Here is a 24,671-nt window from a genome sequence, read left to right as displayed (position 1 = left end):
AATGATTTTTTCAGGATCAAGCACTGGGTCAGCTTGTAGCTTTTGAGGATTTCTCCGAGTATGCCTCACAAATTGAGCTGGAACTATGAAGTGGAGTCGTCAAGAGGTTCAACCTCCAGTAGAGTCATCAGATAGATGATTACAACCAAAAAAGTGCCCAGACTTTGTCTATCATCAAAGCTGGATCTATTTCATTTCCAAGGGAAGTTGAGCTTCAGTTTCCTCTCCCCGGCAAGGGTGCCAATTATGTTAGCGTTCCAGGGAAATCTCCTAGGTTGCAGCTCGGAGATGCCTGGTAACATATAATCTTCAGTGTTGTTCTCTGAACTACTGGAATGAATGATGGTTTGGATCAAGTCAGATAATCATTTCAGCTCTATTCTCACTCAAGACATGCATGAACACCCTCAACAACACAAGGCTTTAGACCACTAATGCTCAATAGTTTGTAGATTTAATGGATAGATGGAGAATACTAACTGTATCAGTAGATTGCATATATAAACATAAATGAATGACTAGAGACAGGCAGCAAAAGAGAACACTGACTTTATTGGCAGATGCATATATGACCACATATGAATGGTTAGCTGCAGGAAACAAAGAAGCTTTCAAATCTAAGTTATCAAAGCAGAGATAAGATGAAAGTTATCTGGCCTTAAACACAAAGGAAACATGAACAAACTATTCAAGTGCAAGCATAGGACAATAAAGAAAATGGGGATTGAACATGTAATAGCAAAAGGAGCTTGTATTGCTAGAATAAAGGCGAGGAGCTTGAATTGCTAGAATAAAGATGAGGAGCTTGAAGGAACAGAGGAGGAATAATCTCCAAAAGTTGAACCCATATTACATCTTGTTTTCAGCTATTTATAGCTTATTTACAATGCTCCTGAGCTCTAAGAGGCTCGAAGTCTTAGTCTACCTGATATGCATCGTTAACTGATTTAATGCCCTCTAAGAAAGCATGGGATTGGAGTTTTTTGCTTCTGACAGCAGAGTAACTGCTTTCAGATATTTTGGTAGCTTGTTGCACTGTCTGGGAGTTCTCCTGAGCCAGAGATGCTCCATGATGTTTGTTTGATTTGGCTGTGTCACGCTGTCTATGCCACCTGATCGATTCTGTTTAGGGCTAGCTATGCGTGCTCCATGACTGTTTCTGTTAGGGCGAGCTATGCTGCGAAGGGAGAGCTACCGGGCCTCTGTTCTCCCTTTAGATATTTAGAATGACTGTTCTTTATGTTAAACATAGAAAAACACAGCAACCTTGTGAAAATCCTGCCCATTTCTATCCTTTTCAGACTTAAAAAATGATTAGATATGGCTTATCAATCTCTCGGGTCTGCCCTTGTCGCCATCACAAGTCGCATTCGGCCCTGTTCTTGTGTATTTCATTTATGCAACGGAAACACTGAAAAATGCTTTGGGTGGACTTCAAATTTCATATATTCCACTTCCTGGATCCTCTAGGGTCTGGGCTTCATCGCTATCGGCATTGCTAGGGTTCCTTTGTATTTTCATTATATAATGAAAATATATCAAATACATTAAAAATCACTTGGGTGCGGACTTGAAATCTTATAGAATATCACTAATAATGTCGTCGGGTCCGGCGTTATCGCATCGCCCTTATATATATGCAAAGGCCCTGCCCCATGGTTTCCGCCGATAGCGATCTGGCGATATAATGTGGGCCATCGATCCACGCGCGCGATCGATGGTCCACGTTTAATCGTTGATCGCAGTCGCACCCTCCATATAACCTGTGCCGATACTCCGCCGATGCGACCCGCCAATAGCGATCATTGGCGATCGCTGATCGGTGGTGTCCAGCTCCAATTGCCACTGCTTGGGACCGCTGATTTACAATTTTCCACTTAGATTTGGGCCATTGACCGGCCAAATCTAATGACAACTGTGCATTCTTGGGTTTTAAGCCCGCGGTAAGGGTTTTGACTGATTTTGAAGAGTTTTAGCCTCTCGATAGTGCATTTTTGCCCTTCCAAGGGCTTTCCTCCCTTGCTTGTTTCGATTGATGGATGATCTCTGAGCACTTTTGAAGACTTAGGGAGTGATTTGGAGCATATTTGGATCCAATTTTGGGCCTTTTGTCAGCGAATCTAACAAAGCCAACTGTTATCATCAGGTTTACACCTTCATTTCAAGATAGTGATGTCAATCCATCTTTTTGCAAAGTCATAAATCATGTAAAGGGGGGTGTTGTATTCATTATAAGGATTGCTACGCCTAAGGAAATTTGTCATTAAAAATATTTACCTAACCCTAAGTTTAAGTAAAATTTTGCTTAGTGTCAGGTGGCATTATGAAATATTTTTGTAGTGCGGCGCTACGAAATGTTTCCTTATCACTTAAAAAAAAATCAAAACTTGATTTCTGACCTGATAAGTCATATTTTTTAGCACTCAAGTGGCGGTTTATGAAATAATGGTCCTCCTCCTGCATAATGTGACATTTTCTAGCAGTTTTGAGCCCATTTGAGTCCTTTTAAATCAAACCCTAGTTTGCTCAGTTTTGCATAAAAACAATTTTTCCAGCAAACTGAGTTTTGTTGTTTTCCAATGTACAAAAGGGTGCTAGTTGTCTTGCAGTCCTTTTTTAGGGTTTTTCAAGGTCAGTGAAGGTGTTGTAGGTCTTGGAGCTTGGAAAAATGGGTCAGTCTGGCCATGTAAAGATGCCAGAGGTTGAAGTTTATGAAGGGAATACTAGAAGCCAAAGAAGCCAACAGAGAATTATTGCAGAGGAGGAAGAAACAAAATAGAAAATCTCAAAAAGAAAAAAGGGGAAATGAAACATTGAAATAGAGGATGAGGAAGTCTAGACAGAGGTTAGGGTTCAAGTAAAATACCTCACACTTGTCCTACTAATAAACTAAGGTTGAATTTCAAAGCTAGAATGAATCCTAAGTTCAAAGAAACAATTATCATCCTTGATGAAGAAGAAAAAATAGAGCAAACTTCAAAGAGTAGAAAAATACAAAGGAAAACAAAGTATGCTGAGAAGAACAAAGGAAAAACCCTAAAAGATGATAAAAGTCCACAAAAACTTACCAAAAGGGTGACAAGGAGTCAAAATAAGTTGGATATCCTTGCTCAAGTTGTAGAAGACATAGGAAAGTGATCATTTGACTTCAGGGGCAAAGTATAGCATAAACCCTAATTTTGTTACAATAAACCCTAATTTTGTTGTGCTAAACCCTAATGGATATTTAACATTTTTGTTTACTCAGTGTTAATCATAAAGAAATAATTATTTTTTACTATACTGTGGTAGGATATCAAATATTTTTGTGGCTAAAGGAATACAAGTCAACATAAGGAAAGACAACCTTGAAGTAACAGGTTTACCAACACTATGTTTTTCCTGTTTTAGTTGCTATGTTCAAACAAAGATTCCAAGCAGGTGGTAATGAATTTTAAAAAATAACAAGAGGTTTTTGTTTTGAATGGGCTGATTTAAAAAAATTCCCTTTCATAATTTACTCCTACCTCATGGTTTATAAATTACAGAGCAATGTTTGAGGCCTATGTTTACAGATTTTGTAATTCTGTATTTTCCTGTTCTAGCCATTGTTTTCAAAAGATGTTTCCGAAAATATGGAGATGAATTTGGGAAACCCAAAAGAGGTTTTTTCATATAATGGATCAATTAACAAAACCTCTCTCTATTTTCTAATAAGTGTCATGGTTTGGAAGATACGAAAGCACCTTTGGACCCTAGTTTTAGGAATTTTCCAGATATTTTGAAATTTTGTTTCCTATAAAAATGTCAAGTCAACAGCTGAAGACCACCTCACCAAATTCGACTTAGACAATAGACTAAATATGGGTTTTCAGATCCATTTATTTCGTATCTTTATGGTTATTGTAATTAATACTTTCCACAAATTGTGGATCTGAATCTCTATTGTATTTTCCTATATATTTCGTTAAGAATATGAAGAAAGGGTTGGTTTTTCTGAAAAACATAGTCATTTTTTTGTGTAAGTCAGCTTTTGATATTAACAAAAAGAAAATATAGTACAAAACTTCTGCTTCAGCAGACTACGGGTCGCTAAACAGCAGGCCTTGCCACAGGAGACCAGAAGAGAACAAAGTAACTGAAAACTAGAGAAGCCAGAGTAACTGAAAACTAAAAGCCAGCACACCATGCAAGGCGGCAGAGAACTAGAACTAACAAAAGGACATAAACAGAGGAAACCTGGACAGTGAACATATCAACCCGCTGAGAAGAGGGAAGCGAGGATAGCAAGCCGCGAAACAAAAGAGAAAGTCCGCCGAGGACGAGGAATCTGAGAGACTACAGAGTCAGATATGTTTAAACATCTCCAGGACCGGTGCAGACCTTGACATGTTGACCTGTCCTGGCTTGGGAGGATTGCCCTGCTGATCTCCAGTCGGATCTCCCTTCTGCATATCTGAAGGCTTGCTGTCTTGACCAATGACATGTCTTAAAAGTTTAATCAGGACCGTGAGTTTCTTGTCAATCGTGTCGACCTGTTGGTGCAGCGCACTCAGCTTGAATTCACTACTCTCCACGACCGCCATATGATCATGCATCATAGCTTCTGTGAACTGCTGAAGCTTTCGCAACTGCTCCGCATGTTCACCCTGAATATCCATTGCTTTCGCAAGAAGGGTCTTCATACGCCAGCTCTCAGCTTGGGTTTTGACAAATTGAGTAGCGCGAGTGCTGAGTGTTCCCAGGTCCTGGATCCAATCCACTTCTTTCCCAATTTACTGGTCTGAAAGCTTGTTCTCCTCTTCCTGGACTATGGCTTCTAAGTCGATAATCTTACGCTTATTCCTTTGCGAGGTCTGCGTTTCATACATCTCTCTCGCTTGCCAAAGGTCGTTGTTGGCAGACTTATTGCGGCTGCCCTCCCCTGCCATTGTATTTCTAACTCTCCTAGCGTTTTCCTGAGCTCTGTCTGCAGAGTGAGGAGGTTCTGTCTTGCTACACGATAAAACAATGTTTTTCCTTTGGCCTTTGATAGTGGTTAAATAACGAATTCCGGGGAGATTACCGGTGTATGATCGCTTATCTCTGTGCAACTTGCACGTCAGATCACCATAATTGCTACGTGATGGAATGTTGGTTGGGTTATGGAATAATTGCACCCCCTTACGGTCACCGCTCCCTGCTTGCTCCATATTTTTCCAAGTGTCCCTCTTCCTGATTATGTTTCGGCGGCTCATATCACCATAGATCATGAAACTGCAAAAATCTTTGTCACCTGCTTCTGTCATAGTTGCCCTTATCTCGCTTGTCCTTCGAGGTCTGCTGGAAATTAATGGAGCGTGCCTAGTCAACCTGTCTAATCAAATATGGCGCTGAGTTATTCGACCCTCCGGTCGGACTCCTCTACCGTCACCAGATCTAACCCGGAGAGTTGCATGCATTTTCCTCTTAACTGTGGGTTGTCAATATCCTGCCAACAGCTGTCCCACATTGTGTTGGGGTGTTCAATCCCATGATTTGCCAGGTGGTCAGCAACCGAAATTTGCATTTTGCCTTACCGCCTAAAAGATGAGGCCTTTCATTTCTCCTAACAGTTTGGCAATATTTTCTGTGACCTTGGATAGTCGCCAATGTTTTGTAACCTTGCTGGCTGGCGTTCCCCCGTAGATTTTCCTGGCCGCTGTTATGGCTACCTCTGAATCTCCTTCAACCACTGCGTTGCTTGTTTGGTTCATTCTGAGAATCCTTAGTCCTTTTTCCATGGCTGCAAATTCCATTTCGTTATTGGTGCCTTCCCCTAGAGCTTTACTGTAAATGTGAAGAATTTCCCCTTTATGATTCCGGATGATTCCTCCAATGCCTGCCGGGCCAGGATTGCCTCTCGAGGCACCGTCAAAGTTTAGCTTTAGGAACCCTTCCGGCAGACGACTCCAGCCCTTTGGCACAGTGTTTGGTTTTTGCTGGCACTCTGTGGTTCCCATGTTTTGTTCGTTGATCAAGTTGAAGGCGTTCAGAATTCTCTGGTCCTCGGCCGAAGCTTGGTTGTCAGGATTAGCTCTGCATTTTACCAAGATTAATTGTCGAATATTTTGGGTTAAGGTAATTTGCGAGTGCTCTATATTTCTGTGCTCATTTTGAAAAATTCTTCTATTTCTTTCTTTCCATATGGTCCAAGTTATGAAGCCTGGCAAGACTTTCCATATACTGTTGATTCTTAAATTGTTAGAATACTCGCTTGGCCAATTCATAATAGTGTTTTGAATGGAGTCCCTATCCCTGTTAGTTTGTTGCATTATAGTTTCCATCCCTCTCCAAAGGTGATCAACCCATTCACAAGTGTTGAATAAATGGTTCATAGTTTCTTCAGCTTGATTGCACAGAGGGCATTTAGAAGGGCCCTTGAAACCTTTTTTGCGCAGATTCTCCCAGGTAAGAGTTTTTCTCCGCATTAGGAGCCAGAGAAAGGTTTTTATTTTAGGCCAAAACATGGGATCCCAGACCTTGTTGCTCCATTGCATTACCTCCACCTGCTCTGAATGCTCTAGCTGCTCTCTGGCCTCTTTGAGAGTGAAATTACCACTCCCTTTCATACCCCATCTTAGCATGTCGCTTTCTGTGGTCTTTCTGATTTTTCTTTTGTTTAGATGGTTTAGCAGATCCCTTGTATTATTGTTTTCCTCAATTGAGTTTTCAGTGTCATGGAGTAACCATTCTCTCCATTCCTGGTCGCTGCTGCTATGGCTCCAGTAATGGTGGACGGTGAACCTTCCCCTGTTCTGGTATTCTCTTTTAAAATCTTCGAGCTCTGGTTTTTCCAACTTTGGGAGTTGCTGCCAAGCATCTTCCTAGAAAAGGGCGGTTTCCCCATTGAGGATTTCCCAGAAACTATGGTCCTAAACTAAGTTGCGATTCCTTCTAGCTAAATTCCATATTGGAGAACCCTCAGGCACTTCCTGTAACCTTATTAACTCCTGTTCGTTGTAGTCGGGAGTGTATTTCTCCTTCCAGTGTCTGGCCCATGGCAGATTGGTTTCCTTCAGCCAACGCCACCACAGCTTGACTCCGCATGTCATGTTGATGGTGTAGGGATCTACTAAATTTAAGCCCCCTGCTGATTTCGATTTGCATAATTTGTTCTAGGCCACCAGTTCCCATTTCTTTTTCTCAGCATTGCCACTCCACAGAAAGGATCTTTGTATAGCTCTAATTTTCTGGAAGACTCCACTAGGAGCCAGCATGATGGAAAGCAGATACTGAGGAATGGCTTGCAGTATTGTTTTAGTGAGGACCAATCTACCAGCAAAATTAAGAGCCCTATGAGTCCAATGTTTACATCTTTTCTCCATTTTCGCTAAGATTTTTTCCCAATTAATTTTTTGCCAAGGTTTAGTCGTGAGCGGGGCTCCCAGATACTTAGAGGGCAGACTACCTTTTTGAAAGCCGAGAATATTGGATAGATGCTTCTGAATGGCTAGATGAGTATTAAAGAAGAAAATAGTAGATTTAGCATGATTAATCTCCATACCTGAAGCTTTGCTGAAGAGGTTTAGAATGTTCTTGAAAGCCCTGGCTTCTTTCACAGTTGGAGTGCCATGCAACATTGTGTCATCTACAAACTGCTGGTGCGTTGTTGCAGGTATGGAGGGAAGTGGATGTAAGCCTTTGATTTTTCCTTCCTCTCTTGCTTTGTGAATGAGCCTGCTAAGCCCTTCCATAAGGATCACAAAAAGGAATGGGGAGAGAGGGTCTCCTTGTATGATGCCTCGGGAGGGGGAGAAAGGTTCAGAGGGGAGCCATTGACCAAGATAGAAAAATTGGTGGATTTGATCAGAGCTAAGATCCATTTGGTCCATTGTTTGTCAAAGCCAAAAGCATTCAGAATGGCTTCCAGATAATTCCAGTTGACTTTGTCGAAAGCTTTGGAGAGATCTAGCTGCATCAGCATGCCTGGTAATTTCCTTGTCTGAAGGGTATGAACCATCTCCTGAGCTAAAAGGATGTTGTCTAAAATTTGTCTGCCCTCCACATAGCCTGACTGCTCTTCCGAGATTAAGTCAGGAAGAATAGGCTTAAGTCTATTGGCTATAACTTTAGATATGATTTTATATATCACATTACATAAAGCTATAGGTCTAAATTTTTCTGGGGAGTTGGCTTCTTCTTCCTTAGGAATTAGAGCTAGGAAGGTGGAGTTCAGCGATTTGAGAATGGAACAAGAGCGTCTGGAATCTTCTACAACTTCCCAAACCTCTGTTTTAATAGTAGGCCAGCATGCTTTGTAGAAATTTATTGTAAAACCGTCAGGCCCAGGTGCCTTATCATTCGGCATACTCTTGACAGCATCTTCCACTTCCTCCATCGAAACCTCTCTTAACAGAGCTGAGTTTTGCTCAGTAGTTATGATGTGGGGTATAGCTTGGGTTAGTTCCTCTATGGCCTCTGATCTTTCTTCCTGCATTTCCTGAGCTATATGCTTGAAGTGCCTAGTGAGCAAAGTTGATATTTCCTTGTGATTTTGAAGAGTTTCCCCTGCTTCATTATTGAGCCGAAGAATTTTATTTGCCCCCCTGTAGTCCAACGTGGATCTATGGAAAAACTTGGTATTTTGTTCTCCCTCCTTTAGCCATTGGATCCTTGATTTTTGTTTCCAAAGTGTTTCTTCCTGCTGACAACGGAGTTTCCATTGTTGCATCAATGCCTTCTCCTGTTCCCTTGAGTCTTCACTGCAGTTCCCCGAAGCCCATTCCTTATGAATTTGATTTAACTTGCCTTCTATGATGGTTTTTTCCTGGAAGATGTTCCCAAATTCAGCTGCATTCCAATCTTTAATTATGTTTTTGATGTGTTTTAATTTGCTTTGGAGCTTGAACATTCTGGTTCCTCTGATATCCAATGGTTCACACCACCATTTCTCCAGCAAATGTACAAAATTGGGGTGAGTTAACCAGAACTTTTCGAATCTGAAGGGCTTGTTTCTAGGGGTCCCTAGGAAGGCTGCCTCCAAAGAGATTGGCCAGTGATCTGATCCTCCACTGGGAAGAATGTCAGAATCCATTGTTATTCCTTCAAGTAAAATGCTTTCAGAGATCAGAAATCTATCCAAACGAGAGGCAATCAGCTTCTCTCCTCCTCTCCTATTGTTCCAAGTGAAGGAACCATTTTTGGGAAGGATGTCTACTAGTTTGGCAGATTCAATGAATTCAGCAAAGAGTTCTGCATCCTTATTGAGCCTTCTGATTCCTCCTTTCTTCTCCAGGAGAGAGGTTATCATATTAAAATCCCCTCCCATGATTATCTTCGAGGTGGGGTGTCTAAGCTTTAAACTCATGAGAGAATTAAGAAAAGAAAATTTATCTTCTAACCTTTGCGGTCCATAAACATTTATGCATAAGTAAGTTTCAGAATTACCTATCATTTGAACTTCTGTGGCTACGAACGATCGTGTAGCTTCCATTGAGAGGATGCCTACCACTCTGGTGTCCCAAAGAGTAACTATGCCTCCTTCCCATCCCTGACTGGCTACGTCTATAAATTCTATAGGTTTACCCAGCCTTTTGCTGATGTTCTCCATTTGATTAATGGCACATTTGGTTTCCTGTATGAACATAATATCCGGCTTTTCTTTTTGGAACTTTCTCTTAAGAAGTTTTTGGTTGGCTTGGCTATTGAGCCCTCTTGCATTCCATGAAATGATTTTCATTTATAACTAGATATATTATTGGTAAGACGGGAAGGCATTTAGAGCCTTCATTTTGCCTGAATTTAACATTAGAATCCCCAAGTCGTGCAATACCTCCCCATTTGTTCTTCGGCCTCTTCTCTTTCTTTGCTTCAGACCTGTTGGATTAAGAGAGATGCTCTTTGAATGATTTCTTAGTGCCTTTTTCTATTCCTAATCTCCTGTATTTCCTGTCTAGTTCTGCCTTTTGTCTTGCGATGAATAGATCATTGATCTTCCTTATTTCTTCTTCCGGAATATTTTCCAGTCCTTGAGTTCTCCAATTTTTTTTCCATGTTTGGTAGGTTCACCCCTTCCTTTTCTAGAACTTCATTGAGCTCCATCTCCTCACTACCCCCATCGCTGGTTAGCATATCAGTATCTTCATCGCATTCATCTTCTAGCTCTTGCATTTGGACTTCTGTTCTGATTATATTTTCCTCCTCGTCCTTTGTTTTGTGTCCTTGCTTGTCTTTTGTCTCTTCATTAAGTTTCGTTTCCCTGTTTGTTCCTTCTGAGTCTGTATCAGATTCCAGAATGCTGAAGGTGTTGTTGGTGATGCCTGGGTTTGCCCCTGCTCTGTTCATTCTTTTCCTGTTAGCTCTTTGTCTTGCTTTTGGCTTTGTGAAGGCTTCTTTCCTCTTTGCTACTTGCTCTGGTTTGTGCTCTTCTCCTGTTCTGTTTAAAGGGCATTCTCTGACAAGGTGTCCGTGTTCATGGCACCTTCTACATCGGAAGGGGATTTTCTCATAATCTATGGCTTGATAATAGTCCTCATCTCTAAATTCCAGCCATAGGCCTTCATGCAGAGCTCCTGAGACATCCATCTCCACACAGATTCTTGCACAGGAAGTGTATCTTCGTTGCATCGTTGCTTCTGAAGCTTTGATGAAGGTTCCGAGACGGTCTCCTATTTGCTTAAGCGTCGCTAGTCCCCAATAGTCTATTGGAAGGGAGAATAGGCAGATCCACACAGGAACCTGTGTGAAGGTTTCTTTTTCGGGCACAAAGTTTGCTTTCCAGGGTCTCATATAGAGTCCTGCTAATGCAAAGAAGTAAGGACCTCCATCGAAGACCCTATCCTTGTCCTCTAAGTTCGTAAAAACAACAGTAAAAAAACCTTTTGCCCCAAGGTGTAGTTTAACATCACCTTTAGGTTTCCAATGTTGCTTGATCCATTGACAGAGCGCTCGTTCCGTTGGCCACAGTCCCATGAACTTGCATATTATTGCATGTTCTGTCATGTGTTCTCTATAGGCTTGAATGTCCGGATCTGAGAAAACCACTCTGAGGGTTTCGATTTTTTTTGGTTTGCATGCTCCTTGCGTTGCTTTGTTGGAACTGGGGTTTAGGGCTTTTGCTTTCTCCTCTTCCTCTCGAGAGTGCTTCTCTGCCTCATGTTCCTCTTCGTCCTCTGTTTGGATATTTATTGGTGTTGTGTCTCTTTGGCTTGCATCTGCCCTTTTGTCGTTATTCTCCTGTCCATTATTTACTTTTTCTTTCATTTTTGGGTTGTTTCTTGTTTCTTTTTGCAACTGCTGTGTCCTTTCTTTGTTGGTTCCGCTGTTTTCCTTACGCTCTCCATAACCAGTGATTTTAAATCCTTCCTGCGCTTTCTGTTTCTGCATTACAACTTGCTTGAAGGATGGGGTCCCAGTGGACCCCCCGTTTACCATTTGTCGGGTCAGTCCTCGACCTCTGTAAAGTAGATCTGCTATTCTGTCTCTATGTGCTTCCAGAACTGGTGCTGAGCCTGCAGGTTTCAAGCACTAAACCCTAGACCTCGAAGCTCGCTCCTTCCCCACTATTAAATATTATCACAGGTTACTATAAACATAGTCATTGTCTGTGTGTGTTTGAGTGCTTTAATTATTTCATTTTCCAAGATCAGTAGATTCTAACCAGTGATAAAAAGATCCATGAGATAGTTGGTTATAGTATGTATCTATGTGTTTTTTCAATTTCTCCTTTGTTAATCTCATGAATGCATTCCCTCTTCATGTTTGAAAAAGATAAATTAATTCAGAATTGATTTTGTTTTGATGCTCTAAGTTAAGTTTTCAAAGGTTCCCATCGTGATATTCTAAAGCCACCAGAGGATTCATTGTGCATTCCCTATAGTGGTGGACTATTCTTCTTTTTCTTCATCCATCTACAACAAATGACAATGGTCTAGATATGTTATATACCTTGCCTTTATCAATTTGATTAGACAATGAGTTATCTTGGTAAACCTATGTAAGCCATAGATATTTGACTCCATCACCTAATTAGCTATTGATTTCAGGTCCAACCAAACCCTACATCAAACAACCTATCTAAATATCTAGCCACAGTGTAAAGGTCAGAGAGAGCCCTCTTTGGATTGAAGAGGCTAGCCTTCAATCTACACATTGGAGTGAAAATGTTACCTTGGGAATTTCTCTCCTACAACTAAGAGAAACTTTCTAAGTGATAACACATACTATCACAATTATCAATTTTTTTGGCACCATAAATGGACAACCTAACTTCATAGTAGTGACAAGTAGTTTTCACATAACTCTATGGGTATGCATAGAACATTGGGAGAACTTGTTCTTGAAATTGATATGGGTGCACCATTGATATGGTAAACCTACCAATCATCCTTGTTTAAGTGCACTGCATACATGTGCCTCTAATGCTCTATCGTGATTGATTCTAGTTTTGAACATTAATAAGAGGTATTTATTGGTCTGAACTCAGTTATATGGGAAAGAAGGGAGAGGTAGAGTTTCATGGGAAAATATTAATGATTGAATGATATTTGAAAGTCATTCATGTTTACAAAATGCATGTAGAAGATTATTAATGTTTAAGAGAGTCTCAAACTTACCCTATAAAAATGGTAATTGAATAAATATAACATGAACCGGAATTACAAGTCGGACCTCCTATAAATAGTCGGGTTGACTATGTTTAAGGGGCAACAAGGCCTATAGATAGGCCATGTTCTCTCCCATTCGACTAAAAAAATATCATGGAGATAAGAAGAAGATTTGGATCTATGTAGAGAAGAAAGAAAAAGGTTCATACCTCATGAACCTAAGGGTCAAGAAGCAAGAACTATTATCATTGTTTTGAAGATTTGTTTTTTGGCTTTTGTGAAGAAAACCATGATCTTTTTATTCTCTCAAGTTTGGCCCTACCACAGGAGATTTTGGGTGTCCATATCCCATAGAATTCAACTTTGTTTTATCACAGGTTTCGTCCCTTGTACAACCTTGTTTTGGCCACAAAATCAGCCCCGTTTTGGCCACAATTTCATCCCTATTTTTTCATAGGATTCAAACGTACTTTGGCACTAAATTTGACTCTATTTTGGCCATATATTCGACCCTACTTTGACACAAATTCAACCCTATTTTTGCATGGAATTCAACCCTATTTTGGCACAAAAGTTTACCCTATTTTGGCCATTCATTTGACCCTACTTTGGCACAGAATTTGGCCCTGGTTCAAACCTACATAATCAAAGAATTTATCCTTTGTGAAAGCTCAAATTGGTTCTTGATCATATTACAATTTTGACCTTGTGGGAACCTCTTTTGAGCAGAACTTGGAAATGTTGAAGCAAACCTTGAAGTCAATATCTTAAGTTGTCTTGAAGAAACCCTTGAAACCATTTTGGAGTATCATTTTGAAGGTGTCCTAAAGAAGCCCTTGAAGCCATTTTGGAGAAGCCTTTGGAATGATTTTGAAGCAACACTTTGAAGCTATCTTGGAGGAGGTTTTTGAATAAGTTTCTAGCTCTATTGGAGGCCCTTTGTAGCACTACTCTAAGAGGATTGATGAAATAAAAATAAAGATTTGAAGTAGACATACAAAAGTAAAAGCATTTGAAGACTAGCCACTTATGGAACTAGGGGTCATGCTATGAAAAATGAGTTAAGGAGAATTGAGGACAGGGTAAGCGCAAGTCCGGTGGCTATCATAAGAGTTGAGAGCACAAATCTAAAGATCGCATGGTGAAGTGTTTGTTAATTCAAATATAAATAACTGTTAAAGACTATAAGTGATTGATCAATAGTATAACTTGGAGTTGGTTTGGTGACCATGAAGGTTTTGTGAGCTTAGGAGGTTAGAGCCTACGTGGTTGTTGATTTAGTGCTCCGGTAGGAGATTGGTGTCTCTAGTGGGTTGGTGCCCAATAATTCATTGAGTTGGTATTTATAAGAGAGTGGTGATTCAGTTGGAGCTAATAAACTTCTTTCTACTTTTTATATTATAATTTTTTTCTTTCAATTATAAATTTGTATGTTCATGTTGAAGTTTTTGGATGATTATTGTAGTGAATTGTCAATTAAAATTGATTAATAAATGAAATATTGATTCACCCCCCTCTTAGTATTCCAAAAAATTGGTATCAGAGTAGGTTCCTTCAGTCACATCCTAATAGCTAGAAGGAAGATCCTAGAAGAGCAAATTTCAAAATCAAGAAAGAAGTCCTCCAAGTGTTCAGAGGAAGTCCCCTCCAATGTTATGTTGTCAAAAAATTCTAAATATATTGAAGAAATTTTGTGTTTCCTAGCTCCTTTGTTTGATGGAATAAAGTATGATTTGTGGAAAGTCAAAATGAGGCACTACTTGATGAGTCTTGGTTGTGAAGTATGAGAATCAATTGCTATTGGAAGCAAAACTACATAGGAGTCAAAAGAATATAATACAAAAGAAATGAAAGCAATCTTGAGTAGTCTATAATATTATATAAAAGTTAAGATAGGTTAATGTTTTTTAGCCAAGAGACTTTGGGAGAATATATAAATTATCTACGCATAATTTGTCCTAGTGTCTCTTGAGCCAGAACCAGAGTATGTGGAACAAGATCACAAAAATGATCAAGAATCAAAGGAAATGGACAAAGGAAAAATTGAAAACACCAAAAGCATTAATGGCTATGAATATGAAGAACACTCTAAGAAGAGGCTCAAGAAAACCATAACGTAGTGTTTGTGGTTTCTTTAAAAGAAATAAATAGATTGAAAGAAGAAAATGAAGATCTTAAGTAGTTGATGCAAGGTGTTGAAGAGAAGGATCATGAAATTGCTAGTACAAAGGAATAAGTTGTCCTCCTAATACTCCAATTAGAAGAATCAAAATGAAGAGAAGGAATTTCGATCATTCATCTCAAAGAAAGATCTATGGACTTGAACAAACTTGAAGAAGAAATTAGTTACTTGATGAAGCAAGAAGAGCCAAAGAAATAATGGAAATGCAAATGTTGAAGAAAGAAGAAGATTGTGAGAAATGTGAGAAATAATTTGTCTCACTAAGGGTTGAGGTTAACAGGCTCAATAAAAATTTGAAAAATGCACAATTATTAGAAGACATCCTTAATTTCCAAACATCACCATGTGATAAATCCTTAGTTTCCATAGTTTCCAAATATTAAGTATCATAAGAAAAACTAGAAGACATCATCCTGCAAATTTCAAATCACAACAAGGATGAAAGCATTGCTAGTCCAAGAAGCTATGATGATGCTCCCAAGGGGTCCATACATAGTACAAGCAGCAATAAGGATTAGTAGAAGATTGGATCCCCTCTAAGGTAGAACAAATTTAATAGATCGTCAAGAGAATAATACTCATCTAGGTACCCAAGGATATTCTATGGTTATTGTTATTCATGCACTAATTTTGAAAAGTAAGACAATGCATAATGTACTACAAGAATTATTATAAAGTTAATCATCAAAATCCTAGAAGTAAGTTTGCAAGAAGACAAGATAGAATCCCTAATGGCTATGACAACATAATTTACAACTCTGTTGCTCCATTATTGAAGTTCAATATAGAATGTTATCAATGTCACAGTTATGGACATATAACATGAAATCGCAGAAGTGGCATGAAGTGGGTTCCTAATAAAATCAAAGAACAAAATTTATCTAAAATTCTACAAAGGTTTGGAAAAGAAAATAGGTTGAACCAAGAAATAATCCTACCTTGAGTGCTCCAACCACTTGTTCAAGTTGCTCATTGATTGTATGCCTAAGGTAGAATCTATGGTTCCTTAATATTTATGAACTAGGATTTTCCCTATGTATTTTGAAATAGATCTACGCGGATATAATAACCGACCCAAGATCCCATTATTTTCAAAGGAATGGCAATGATAAAAAAAAAGACAAGAGAAACTTGTGTTACTTATCACTACCCACCTGGATGATGAATCCATGTTCTTTGCTCCCATTATTTTGTACCGAACATTAGTGTGCCATCTTGATTTCCATATACTTTGCATATCAACTAGCAATGTATAAGGTAACTGATATGTTATAAAGGAAGAGATGCTTTATACATGTTTAAGTACAAATTGTGAATACCACTATTTTGGATCATTTAGAACTACAAGATGGCTTTCACAAATGTTGGAGCCACAATTTATTGGAAGATAATATTACACAAGAAATTTCCACTCATTTTTAAAATCAACACCCTAGGAAAATTTTTCATGATCATTAATAATCTCCCCATTCATAGAGCCACTTATACCTATCAAGTTTCCCTTCCCATGAAATTTCTCCTCCGGTCATAGAACACATATCCGAAGATAAAAATTATTCTTCATTACATAATTATCTCATATCTCAGCTACAGTAGAACACAAAATTAAGTCTTAGCTCCAATGTGTTAGTAAAGAAGTAAAAGTTAATGGAATAATCCCTTTGTCTTCCAATTACAACTATTAAATTATTCTGCTCAAGGACTATCATAGAAACATGTCAAAGGATAGAGGTTTTCAATGGCTGGTATAGAGAAACTAATGATCTTTCCTATGTCATTTTTTGTATTAGATGATATAGGAGAGAAGGAGAACAACAGACCTGAAGGGAAAGATGGATTTGGCATGTTAGAAGCACAAGGTGTGGATCGTCATTCATGTGTGAGCGTTGGAAGAAAGTCAAAGGATAACCTAAGTATTCATGTACGGAAAAATACAAACCATTTAGATGCTTCACCATTTTTAGAAGAATAGATTGTTGTTATACAAGTTGTGGGTGAGGAATGGCTTCACTACTAAACAAAATTCTTCCCTAACCATACCTCCAAATAGAGAATTTCCATCTTGTAGAACATTATCTACGACCTCTTTTTCAAGCACAAAAAAATGAGATAATACAGATAGGGGAAACACATGTCAGGAATTATTGTAAAGATATGGTGAAAGGGAAGAACCATGTCAGGGGGAGCATCGCATCCACATTTTCCATTGATGTCAAAGTGGGAGAGAATAGTGAAAGGGAGAAATGGCAAGGGTATTTCCCTCAATGAGAAAGTGTGATATTGTTGAGATGTTTTCATTGATTTCAAAGCAAGGGGAAAATAAACATGGTCAAAGTCAAATGAGCTTGTATTATGCCATCATGTGGACTTGATGGAGGGGAGAGGAGGATTTACAACGTGTTGCTACTATTACTAGTTTTGTTGTTGTTAGAAAAGATTAGGACATGCGCTCGATTTACACAATGCAAGAAATAAGAAAAATTAGGGAAAAAATTGGAATGCCAGGGACTTGGAATGAATGGGATAGTTGTTACATACAAAAAATAAATCTAGTAATCAGGCTAAGAAAGGAAGGTATGGAAACAACCATATTATCATAGTTATACTATCAACACACTTTTTTAATGTATCTTCATTTTTTTTATTATCAATGTGGGTATTCTCAAAAGTATGCATGATGGGTACTCGTTGGATGTGGAATTTAATTCTGCATCCAATGAGTGTCTACACTTGAAAGTTGAGTAAACCTATAAGGAGATAAGCCAAAAATACAATTAAAAAAAAAAAAAAAAAGTAGTTTTTCTTGTTTTTCCTCCAAAATATTTACATGTACCTCTTTTTAAAATTAAATTATTTTGATTGGTTTACATATTATGACATGGAAATTATGTGAAATTTTCATGGGCACTTTTAGGTTAAAAATTCCTCTAATGTGGAGCCAAGTAGAAGTTTTGAATCTGTGTAGAGAAGCAAGAAAAAGGTTCATACCTCATGAACCTAAGGGTCAAGAAGCAAGAAGTATTCTAATTGTTTTGAAGATTTTTTTTTGGTTTTTGTGAATCAAACCTTGATCAAATATTGCCCTCAAGTTCATCCCTATTGTTAGCACAAGGAGTCACTCCTAAACTGCAAAAGGAGTAATGTTATGAAACCAGCTCACAAAAAGATAGAAAAGAGAGATCCACGCCTTAGAATTCAGCCTCTTCGAGGGGGCAACCTCCTTTACATTACATAAATGAACAATTCTTGGATGATTCAAATGACAAAACCTCCTTTCTATATATAGGAGTCTAAGGAGTCACAATATAATCCAGCCGACCTAACAATAATAATATAAAGCCACAAAAATAACAATAGAGGGATTCTATGGGCACATTAATAACAATATGGGGGCAATGGGGGCACAACAATATAAATAAGGGGTATAACTACAATAGTAATGGGGTAATCACTAGTATTATAGGGACCCAACATGCCCCTCTCCTTCAAAAAAGTGTTGTCCTCAACGCTTGAGTAGTTCTGGATACTTCTGCATAAAATTCTCATCCTCCCATGTGGAATCTTCAGCAGATAAGTTCTTCCACTTGATAAGGTACTCTGAAATTGATCGATTTCGTAGCTGTCGAGTTCTTGTTTCTATGACTGCTTCCGGTTCCAATATAATTTTTCCTTCCTCGTCAAGTTCTGGCAATATTGTTTGAACTGGGAGCTTGTCGCCTATAACCTTCTTTAAACATGAAACATGGAAAACTGGGTGCAATCGAGAAGCTGCAGGAAGCTCCAATTTGTATGCCATAGTACCAATCTTTTGCAACACCTTGTACGGACCATAATACTTTGGTGATAATTTATTATCCTTCTTAGCTTGCTTGAGGGACATTTGCTTATATGGTTGTAGCCGTAGGAATACCCAATCACCTACATCAAAACTTCTTTCACTGCGATGTTGATCTGCCTGTTGTTTCATTCTATTATGTGCCAACACGAGGTTATCCTTTAAGAGTTGGAGGACTTGTTGTTGATGTTCGATGTGATGTTCCACTGCCTGAACCTTAGAATTTTCTCTTAAATATGATGTGATGGATGGTGGTTGATACCCATAAAGTGCCATAAATGGGGTCATTTTTGTTGCTGTATGGAAGGAAGTGTTATACCACCATTCAGCCAGAGGCAACCATTTGACCCATTGTGTCTGTTTATCAGATACAAAGCAACGAAGATATCCTTCCAAACATTTGTTTACTATCTCAGTTTGCCCATCAGATTGAGGATGATAAGATGAGCTATGAGCTAACTGAGTACCAAGACAAGAAAATAATTCTGTCCAAAAATTTCCAGTGAAAATGGGATCTCTGTCACTTACAATAATCTTTGGGTTTCCATGTAGCTTTTGAATTGTTTCCATAAATGCAGTAGAAACTGTACTGGCTTTAAATGGATGTGATAATGCACAAAAGTGTGCATACTTGGTAAGTCTGTCAACTACCACCATGATGACACTCTTTCCCTCAGACTTGGGTAAACCTGTGATAAAATCCATTGAAACCTCCTCCCAACGTTGGCTTGGAATGGATAAAGGTTGTAATAGACCCGGTGTCTTAATTGTTTCAACTTTATTTTGTTGGCAAACCAAACATTCTGCCACAAACTTTTGAATATCTGATTTAAGGCCATCCCAAAAAAATTCCTTCTTAACCCTGTGGTAAGTTTTTAAAAATCCTGAGTGCCCTCCTAAGGGAGAAGTGTGCAATTCCATAAGAATCTTTTGTTTTAGCTGGGAATTCTTACAGAGGTATAAGCGATCTTTGTACCATAACGAATCATTTTTCCAGCTAAATGTATCAGACGTACTGGAATCTTGTTGTAGCTTTCGAATAAGTGCCCACACTTCTTCGTCATTCTTCCATTCCTCCCTTGCTTCATTTATCCAATCTGGTTGGATAATAGAAATGGCGCACAACAATGCTTCCACATCCTCATCCTTTCTTGAGAGTGCATCTGCCACCACATTTTGCTTCCCTTTTTTGTAGATGATTTCAAAGTCATAACCCAACATCTTTGTGACCCACTTTTGTTGCTCTTCAGAGGATAATCTTTGTTCTAAAAAGTATTTAAGGCTATCATGATCCGTTTTTACCTTGAAGTGTCTTCCCATTAGGTAGGGTCGCCATTTCTTAAGTGCATGGAGTATTGCCAACATTTCCTTCTCATAAATAGCTTTGCTTAAAAACTTTCCCTTGATTGGACGACTTTCAAAAGCAATGGGTCTTTCATCTTGCATTAGAACAGCACCAATTCCATTTCCTGAAGCATCACATTCCACAATAAAGGTTTTTGTGAAGTCCGGTGTAGCTAAGACCGGTGCTTGGCACATTGCCTCTTTAAGATGTTCAAAGGCCTTTGTTGCTTCCGGAGTCCATGAAAATGCATCTTTCTTCAATAATGTTGTTAGAGGTGCTGCTATTCTCCCATAATTCTTAACAAACTTGCGATAATACCCTGTCAACCCAAGAAATCCTCGCAGATGCTTTATGGATGTGGGGATTTTCCATTCCTTAATGGCTTTAATTTTGCTAGGGTCTACCTTAACTCCTTCATGAGATACAATATGACCCAAATATTCCACCTCCTGGACTCCAAAGAAACATTTGGATCTTTTTGCATATAATTGTTTCTCCTCCAATAGTTGTAGCACCCTGTCAACATGTTCAACATGATCCTTCCAAGACTTGTTGTAGATTAGTATATCATCAAAAAATACTAACACAAATTTTCTAAGGAATGGTTTGAAAATTGAATTCATCAAACCTTGAAATGTTGAAGGTGCATTGGTAAGGCCAAAAGGCATGACCAAAAATTCATAATGACCCTCATGAGTTCTAAATGCCGTTTTCGGAATGTCTTCAATCTTCATTCTGATTTGATGATATCCTGAACGAAGATCCAACTTGGTGAAGTAAATTGATCCATGCAATTCATCCAGTAATTCATCAATGACAGGAATGGGGAACTTATCTTTAATAGTGAGCTTGTTGAGCTCCCTATAATCCGGACACATGCGCCATGATCCATCCTTCTTGTGCACCAATACTACTGGAGCAGAGAAAGAACTTTGACTCGGTTGAATTATACCAGCCTCTAGCATTTCTGCAACCATACGTTCAATTTCACTTTTTTGGACATAGGGATATCTGTACGGCCTGATGTTTGGAGGAACACTTCCTGGAATCAGATGAATAGCATGATCATGATCACGCATAGGTGGGAGACCTTTGGGAGTCTCAAATACCTTGGAATGATTGTCCAGGACTTTTTGGAGATCTGGAGAAATAGATGATTCCAATGTGGAAACATCTAGCGAACATAATTGTGCAATTACACCTCTTTGCTCCTTTTTTAGAAGCTTTGTCATACCATTAGAGCTGATTATCTTTCCTGGTTTCCCTGCAATACCCCTTAATTCAACTTCCTTTCCTTCCGTAGAAAATTTGATGAAAAGTTCTTGAAAATTAAAAGCTATTGTACCCAAGGATTGTAGCCATTGGACTCCTAGTACAACATCAGCACCTCCCATTGGAATGGAAAGCATTGGGCTAGTCAATACATATTCTCCCATGGATAGCTTGATATTATGGCACTTTCCAGAGCAATTTATTGTTCCTCCATTTGCAATCATCACTTGACACTCTGGTGCTGGATATAGGAAGCAATTCAATTCTTTTGCTACCCTACAATGAATAAAATTGTGGGTGCTTCCTGAATCAATCAACACTATTACCTTTTTCTTCTTGATTTGTCCTTCTATCTTGATGGTTTGAGGAGTGGTAATTCCCGCCAATGCATTACAAGATATGGTCGGATTTATTTGTTCTTCATCTAGGCTTTGTTCCTGGAGTATATCCTCTTCTTTTGACCTTTCTTGCTCCTTTTCTTCTTCCTCTTCACAATCTATGTAGAATAATTTCTTCTCAGCACACTTATGACCTTTAGTGTATTTGCTATCACAACTGTAACAAAGCCCTTTTGCTCTTTTTTCTTCCAATTGTTGTGGTGTCAACCTTATAGGTTGTGGAAGACTAGGGGCAACAACACTTCCGTCTTTATAGTTGTGAGTGGTATGCTTCCTGGTTGCCATAATTTTGCTTTCCATTTTTCTTGCTAACCTGAATGCCTTCTCTAATGAATCAGGTTCCCAAAGGCGAACATCATGTTGGATATTATCCTTTAAAGACCCTATGAACACATCAATCCTATGCTCCTCTGGAATATCTTTTACCCTTATGTTCAATTTTTGGAACTCCTCAATGTGCTCCATTATTGAACCCTTTTGTTTGAGACTTATCAATTGGCTAAAAAAAGTGTTGCTTTTTGTATCCTCATAATGTGCTATCAATTCTTCCGTAAAAATTGCCCAAGTGATAAATTGTTTACGAGAGCAAAGCCATTGATACCATACAAACTGATTTGGTTCCAAATATAAAGTTGCCATACGTACCTTTTGTGTGTTTTGCACATTATTGAGATCGAAGAACTGCTCCATCTGTAATATCCATGTGGCGGGATCCTTGCCATCAAACTTCCTCATATCGATTTTTGGATATGGTGGGTCTTCGATCCAACATTAGAGTCTATGGAATCATGATTAACATTTCTTTTGTTCACATCATGAGTTTCCTTTACAACCTTTTCACCATTAGTAAGTATTTCTTGTAGAAAATTTGTCAAATCTGTCTTCAAATCTGCCATGTCTGTCTTCAAATTTGTCCTCAAATCTGCCTTCAGATCATCCATCTTAGCTTCCATGCCCTTTATCTTAGATTCCACGCCATTTATCTTAGCATCTGTTAGCTTTTGTGAGCGTGACATTTGTTGCACTTGTTCTTGTAATTTTGATATATCATGTAGCATTTCTTCCTCTTCTTCATGAGTCATGCTAGAGCTTTCAGGTTCCTTACTAGGTGTTTGCATTTTCTTTCCTCGGGGCATCAGTTACCGATAATAATGCTTTACTATGCCCTTTGAATTCCTTCAAACCAAGCTTATGCAAAAATTTAAAAAAAAAAACTACACACCTTTTTTTTCTTTGTAGAAGCCTGATATTGAATCTGATGTATCTCTGTAATTTCGAATCATCCAGTTCTGAAATTGTGACCTGTAGTAGCCTTCTATGTCCTCTTTCCAATGCCACTAGTCTGATCCAAATTGGATTCTCCAAGAAAGAGTTATGCACAATCTCCCACAGTGACCTGATTATAGACTAGTTCAGTAGAGCGAACTTGTATGAAGTGCCACATGTCACTGTTTCAACCTTTAACTCTGAAAAATATATAAAAGAAAACTACAGTCCGTCCTCTTTCTGTACCTTCTTACGAAATTTCAATCCGATGCTCAGAAAGAAAGTTATGATGATTTTCCCCAGGTCACCTGTTTTGAATGTAATTCAGGAGTCTGCAAAAAGACCAACTTCCTCAGATCATATCTCCGAAAATATCGCGCGAAAAGCTCTGAAATTCGGACCCAAGGTTCAGCACGATTTCTTCTCAAATGGGTTTTTTTTGCAACTTCTGAAACGTCACAGAAATTTATAGCGAAAATGCCACGATGACCTGTTTGGAGCAGCGAAACCCTAGAATCCAAAGCTCTGATACCAAATGTTATGAAACCAGCCTCTTCGAGGGGGAAACCTCCTTTACATTACATAAATGAACAATTCTTGGATGATTCAAATGACAAAACCTCCTTTCTATATATAGGAGTCTAAGGAGTCACAATATAATCCAGCCGACCTAACAATAATAATATAAAGCCACAAAAATAACAATAGAGGGATTCTATGGGCACATTAATAACAATATGGGGGCAATGGGGGCACAACAATATAAATAAGGGGTATAACTACAATAGTAATGGGGTAATCACTAGTATTATAGGGACCCAACAAGTAATCCTTACACATCATGATTTCATTTCAAAATTTACAAGGGTTTTTTGAGTGGTGGGATGGCTTCTGAAGGAGTTTTGAAATGATTGTGTTCCTCTTTAACTTTTATGCATTTGGCAAGCTGTGGCAAGCATAAATTGTATGGTTAGGTGAGTAGTATAGGGGAGCAGAGGAACGGGAACAGGTAGCTGATACTTATCCTAAGAAAACTGAGTATCTTAAGATAGTCACCGTAACTACATAAAGCCTTATAGCAAACTCTGTTTTTTGATAAGGATAATAACAGATAGAAAGTAGGAAAAGGTATAAAGTATTCCGCAAATCCTTTGTGAAACCTTCACTAACAATTTCTATTTAAATTTATATTATGATTTACAACAAACTGGATAGTAGATAAGTCATCATTAGATCCTCGTAATGATTCTCACTCATACTATACTAGCTACTGTAATTTACCATTTAAGAGATTAATTAGGCTTGGCAAGGAAAACTAAAATTAGGAAGTAAAAACAAGTATAAAGTATCTCACAAATCCTTTGTGAAACCTTCACTAGCAATTTCTACTTGAACACATATTATAATTTACAGAAAACTGGACAGTAGATAAGTCATCATCAAATCCTCTTAATGATTCTCACTCATACTATACTAGCTACTGCAAATTTATAATTCAGAAAGTTGAAAACAGGAGATAGACAAACCACACATTAGATATGACTTGAATCACAAAATCCTCCAGCATGAAGTGCAAAAAAAGCTATTTTATTAAGCTGAGTCTTCAGGTGAACCAAAATCCAACCCTAAAATGATATTTACAAAAGATATATATAGGGAGAGAGGCACCAACTCCAACTCTCCTAAATTGGTGGTTCCACTATTTCCTTGTTACATAGGTGTATTTTAGATATTAAGATCATCTTCCATTGAATTGCAACAGAAAGTACAAGTGTAGATGAGAAGAAGAGGAAAAATGACACTTTTCTGCTGGAAAAACTCACTGGCT

This window comes from Pinus tabuliformis, chromosome 6 (assembly GCF_031772625.1).
Source record: "Pinus tabuliformis cultivar Carrire ecotype Pingquan chromosome 6, CPIR1, whole genome shotgun sequence".
In the NCBI taxonomy this organism is placed as follows: Eukaryota; Viridiplantae; Streptophyta; class Pinopsida; order Pinales; family Pinaceae; genus Pinus; species Pinus tabuliformis.
This window is presented reverse-complemented; position numbering follows the sequence as displayed.